Source organism: Marmota marmota, unplaced genomic scaffold (genome assembly GCF_001458135.2).
Source record: "Marmota marmota marmota unplaced genomic scaffold, marMar, whole genome shotgun sequence".
Lineage (NCBI taxonomy): Eukaryota > Metazoa > Chordata > Mammalia > Rodentia > Sciuridae > Marmota > Marmota marmota.
In genome coordinates, this window is record NW_026000261.1 from 4050434 (window position 1) to 4056753 (window position 6320).

The window sequence follows — 6320 nt, forward strand, 5'->3', positions numbered from 1 at the left end:
GGTTATTACAAATATCACCTCCATTTTTGAACATGTGTTCTCATGAATTCACAGCCACTTAAATGCTTAATAAAACAAGATTTATTTAAATAGTTTTTGAATACTCTATTAGTCAATGCTTATTTTCAATTAATAGGCAACCTGCTCCAAAGAAAAGCAGGAGAGCTTTGGAGTTGGAATAATTATTTTTTTTAGAAGTGGGGCTCCACTATTTCCTTCCTTTGTGGTCAGAGGCTTGTTACTTAACAACCCCTGTCACACATGTTCCCTCCAGGAAGAACAATACCTCTGCCACAGAGTTGTTTTTGTGATGATTAAATGAGATAGCATATTATGGTTCCCAGTACTTTGGGGATTTTCATACTATAGTCCTTTCATTCTTGGCTCCAATTGAAGAGGAGAGACGAGTCTAAGAAACTGAAAAGTCAGAATTGTAGGTTTTTTTTAAAATGCAGTTTTAATACTCCTAAGTATTTACAACAAGAGAAAATAGGACAAGAATACAACAGGACTTATAATTAGCTTAATGAGGCTTCTAAAGAGCTCTAGGAGGGAACTGGGAAAATTTATTTTAACTGAGTCAAACAAGACCTCTCTCCATCCCCCTGCTCCCTCTGCCAACATGGAGGATGCTTAATTAGTTTAGCAACTCTTTTCTTCCAAGATCCTTTTATATCAAGCAATAGCCTCCCTTAGTCCAATTTTTCAAAAATCCCAAATTAGAGGAGGCCAGATAAATGACATTTTTCTGGGATTGAAAAGGAGTCCTTTCCCTATGTTGGAATTTTTATTTTATAATTCTGTTTGTTTGTAGCCCCTTCCCTACCTTTATATCACCTTCAGATTTAATGACAATTCAAGGCTGCCTCCTCCCATGTTTTCCAATTCTATCAGTGTTCCCAGCTCTCAAAGGACTCTTTATGCACATGCAGCTCTGGCAAAGAGATACTATAATTCCTCCCAGACCTTCCCATTTCTAAGTTTTTAAATACCAGAAGATGATTTTACTTGATTTTTTCAGAGAGAGAGAGAGAGAGAGAGAGAGAGAGAGAGAGAATGAATATGAATGTGTGATTCACTTTTCTTGCTTTGTTGCTACTGACTTTCCTTCTGAATATCTCTGGAGTTCATTGCCAAGTATTTATTGCATACCTACTGGTTCCTGTCCCTGTACTTCATACTGTGAAGACTGTAGAAGTGCAAAAGCCAAAGATGCTATCCTCCAGGAATTTGTAGACTGAAGAAATTAAAGTATGTGCACGCTACATGGAAGAATAATTAACCAGACCCCTGAGTGATACTGACTCAAAGTGAGATGATTATTCAAAGAGGTTGGATCAGTGAGAGAGGAAGAAGACTTTGCAGAGTTAATAAGATTGCAGAATCAAAAAACAAGCAAGATCTGTGTAGATAGAAAGGTGAGAAAAAAAAGGTCATAGTTGGGGGACAACTTGGATAAAAGATAGAGGCAGGGTTCAATCATGCCAGCCTTCGAACACTCACTTATCATGAAGTACATGATGTTTGGCTTTGTCTTTCACTTTTCCTTTTAGTTATTTGGCTCCATCCCATCTTGCACATTGCTTTGTGATCTGTGAGTTCTGGATCACACTAATTTTTGCCTTTTTGCCTCAACTTCTGACTTTGCCCATTCCCTGCTCAATTCTCTGTGGCTGACCCTTCCTTGATTATAATTTATACCTAAGACTTAGATGATATCTATATCTAAAGTGTCACCCCTATGCAACCTTTCCCAGCCCCAAGTTTCATGGCTTAACACCAGCCCAGTGGTGGTTAATTTCCTGAAAAATTTGTCTAGCCCTAAGAAAGAAATTGAGCAAAAAGACCAGCCAGACCAAGTAATGCAGAAACCAATCACTTGGTGGAGAAAGGCTCCTAATGACCCAACAGAGCAGTATGAATATGATATAGTCAGAGATTATCCACCACTGTAACCATTTGTTTCCATTACTAGAGACAGAGGTTTTGTTTGATTAATACTGAGAAACTAGAGCCCTTTCGATGACAAGGCAAACAAATGCTTCCCTTGATTAAAGGATGTGGAGCTCACGATGATGGCCCAGTGAAGCATATTTTTGTGTTAACCAGGCCAAAGGGAAAGACATCCAATTTATCCCCTTTCAAATATTAATTGAACTCCACCCTATGCTGGCCCATGACTACTTGGTTTGGAAGCTGACAATCCATCCTCTTTGTGGCTTCTGTTTACACTTTTACTGGCCTTGAGGGATTGTAAACTCAAAAAAGCCAGGGACTGTGGCTAGCTAGCCAAAGCCAAATGGTACTACCCTACACTACCCTACACTACTGAGCCATACTACACTAGTATACACCTCCCACCACCACCATTAGCACACCAGGTGCAGCTGGAATCCCCTTTCCAACATAGGGAATTCTATTTTATAACCTAGAGATGGAAAATGCCTAAGATAGGGAATTGATTGAGCTAGGCATAAAGCTGGAAAAGGCAAAGGGGCAGAACCCAAGACTCAAGTGAAGTCTGAGATGAAATTAATGAGAAAGAAAATAATGAGATGAAAATAATGGAGAAAGAAGCCATTAACTTGTTCCCCAATCCCTAGGCTATTGGGTGAAAAACCTCTATTACTATTCCCACAAACTTTGAAAGAGGTTGGTTTAAGATAATTAAAATGTACCACTTTATCCAGATAATGGAATAATGAACAGTGAAAACTGAAAACTTCCACAAAATTAATTAATGGCTGATCTTTAATTTATTGAGAGCTGAGATTCATGGTTCTTGTTGTTCACCATTATATCCTCAGCACCTAGCATAGTCTATAACACATAATCAGAACTCAGTAAATGCTTGTTGAATGAATAAATGAATTATAGTAATAATGACAGCAAGTAACATTTGTTGAACCTTAATTATAGGCCAGACACTCTTCTAGGTACTTTACACATATTAACTAGCTCATTTAATCCTCACAAAAACCCTCCAAAATAGGCCCATTATTATTCCTATGTTATAGAGCAGGAAACCAAGGATCAGGAGAACTGTGCCTTGCCCTAGGGTGTTTAACTAGTAAGCAGCAGAGCTTGAATGACTAGTTCTTAAGGAAAGGTTGGAACACTCTGGTTCTCTCTTGACCATTTGTGGCCCCTGTGTTCATAATGATCAACCAAGTAGAGTCTGAAGCATACCCAAGGTGCTTTATTATTTTTCTTACTTCCCCCACTTGGGATGCCATCTCAGTCTCCTCCATCATCGCTACCAACATATTCACACATCACTTCCTTTTTTCCTTTGATCTATTCATTCTTCAAGATTCAGCTGAAAGTTTACCTCTTTGATGAAACCTGCCTTGAAAACTCTTGTTAGATGATCTCTCTCTGACTTTGGAATTCATATAGCACTCATAGGCCATACCACTCACTTGTTACTGGAAAGCTACACAGCATTCTGGTTAAGAGGCAGACTTCAGAGGCAGACAGGGTGGGATTTAAATCCCAGCTCTGCCAATTTACTAGGTGTGTGACTGTGGGCAAGTTACTTAACCTCTCCCTCAAAGAGCATGATCTTTGAACTGGAAAGAGAATTAAAGCTCAAGATAGATGAGGAGATAATAAGGGAGTACTTAACTACCTTCAATGAGTTCAAGTTTCCAGACCCAGACAAATTACATCCGAGGCTACTGAGAGAATGTGCAGATGTGATCGTAGTGCCAATCTTGTTAAACTTTGAGAAATTATAACAAAGAGAAGAGCTGAGAGATGGAAAGAGGAAGACAAATAATAAAATCCTAGTGAAGGTGAGTGGTGGTATTGGGGGTGTGTGAAAAATGTAGATCTTGGAAACTGAAGACCAGCGAGCACAGTGTTGATCCTTGGCAAAAGTACAGAATGCACTATTAAGCAGGTAATTTGTGAGGCTTTAGAAAGGGAGCGGAAATCACTAGGGGTAAGCATGAACTCAGTAAAAGCAAGTCATGCCTAACTAAGCCCATTTCCTTTTTGAAAGGGTATCTAGAAGGGGAGATGACAGGAATACCACAGCATAATGTATCTGGATTTCAGTAAGACATCTGAAAGAGTCTTATATATATCTTGGTAGAGATGATGGGAAAATAAGAGCTGGATAGTAGCAGAAGTTTCATGGATTGCTTCAATTTTAGCAACAGTATTAAAAGCGACTGTTAATAAGGAGAGAACTCTAAGGTTACACTGCAATATTCTGTCCTGGACCCTATCTTATTCAAAACATCTATTACTCTGGCTGATCAAATATGCAGATAAAAACTTAGTGGTATAGGATATGCACTCTCAGTTGGGGCAATATTGCCTCTAAGGGCAAAAATTGGTTCTCGAGGAGTAAACAATTATCTTTTATTTTTATATATAGAAGACAGATATACTTGCAGCACATAAACACATACACAGTATATCTCTATTATTATAGTGTTTAGGGAATGTTGTAGGAAAAATGTCTAAAAAGACTCTTCAGTGATGCAATAATGAAAAAGAAAATGTTGGGAAAGGGAGTAAAGGAATAGGTTGAAATAAACAAGGCAATGGTTTTTGAATACAAAATCCAGCACCCAAGTTTAAAGTCAATTGTGCAAACAGAATAAGGCACACAATAGTAGTTCATGCAAGAAACTACAGAGGGTTTTAATTAAGCTACAAGCTACACACTAGCAGGTTTATGCTCAAAAGACAACCAGAGTGGCAAAAGATCTGGAAACCATATTCTATGAGGCATGGTTTAAAAGAACTGTGGATGTTTATGCCAGAGAATAGATGACTTGGGGTGACATAATAGATATCCTAAAGGGCTGCCACATGAAAAAGGAATTAGAAAATTTGTGTGAAGCTAATTTTTGCTCAATCCAAGGAAAATGTTTTTAACAATTAGTGAATGTCCAAATATGGAATAAACTGCTTTAGGAGGGTGAGTTTTCCATATTATTTGGAGGATATTTCTGCACTTAGTGGGAGTGTACATATGACCTCCAAATTTCCTTTCAATTTTCAGGTTCTATGATTTCCTACTTTCTTTAAAAAAAAACAATTATGGAGGTTCAAAATATGGCTAAATGTGAGCCCAGGCAAACCATCCTCCTTTGATTTCTAAACTCAAATCCTACCACATGGGGGATATTTACTTAAGAAATCTCTCACTCTTGAACAAATTGGGTACAAATATTTAACGTCCTAACTCTCCTGGGCTCTGGCATTTTGTATTGCCCCCTAACTCTAGTTTGATTTCCATCTTGGCATAGAAGGCACAGAGGGAGTTGTAGCGAAATGTCAAGGGGGAGGTCTCAGAGCCTGAGTTATAAAAATGCTCAGATCTGTTTCATAAAAATATTGGTATGGGGCCAGTGGGCGGGGAGAGCAGACTTCCTTTCCTTGTTAGGCTCTACCTCGCTCATTTGTTCTCTCTCCTGCTCTCTCTCTCTCTCTCTCTCCTTCTCCCCTTCCCTCTCTCCCCCCACTTCCTTTCATCCTTCATCTCTTAGATCTTCAACTAACCAGAAGGAGGGTCAGTACAGAGGTAGGGGTGGAAGTTAATTTCAGGTTCAAGGGCGAACAACACACCAGTCAGGAAAGCTGGTGAATGAGATAATGGGATCCTTCATCATTTGTGAACATGAAATGAACAAAATAACTTGACAATCATATCCCTGGAATTGTATCCCAATGAATATCCCAGGACGAAGGGAGCAGGACCTTGACTGGGATGTGGCATAATTTTTTACAAGGGTCTGAGCACCCCACCAAAGACTCTTGGTTGACCTTTCAGAGTAAACACAGTTATTTGCTCTGCTTTTCACATGGCACTGCTTGGTAAAATCTGGGTTGCACTGTTGTTAGAAATTTGGCTTCTCATGGCTGCCATGGAATCAAATGCCATTCACCTCCTTTCTCCCCGCCCTTGACCAAATGTTACCTGCTTTTTCACAAAGTGACCTTTTCTTCCCTGCATCCCATTAGCTGCTCTTTCATTTCCATTCCCTTGCTGAAGTCCTCATCACTATCATAGATGTGATTTTTGTAAGAGGGCCATGTCTGCAGCCTAAGCTCACAAGAACTTTGCCAACACTTCAACATTTTCCTCCCTGTGTCCTCTCTTGGGTAATGCCCATGCCTGCTGTGTTAACCTTGGGACAGAAAAGTCAGAAACCTATCAGACCCTCTCCCTGAAAGTTTTATTTCTCTGTGGAACACACACACAAAAAAACTTTCAAAAGTGGCTTTCTAGCCTTTCCAACTTGCTGGTGGGTGGATTTGGAGTGGGCATCCCGTCTGCACATCTGGCAGGGGTGCCTTCC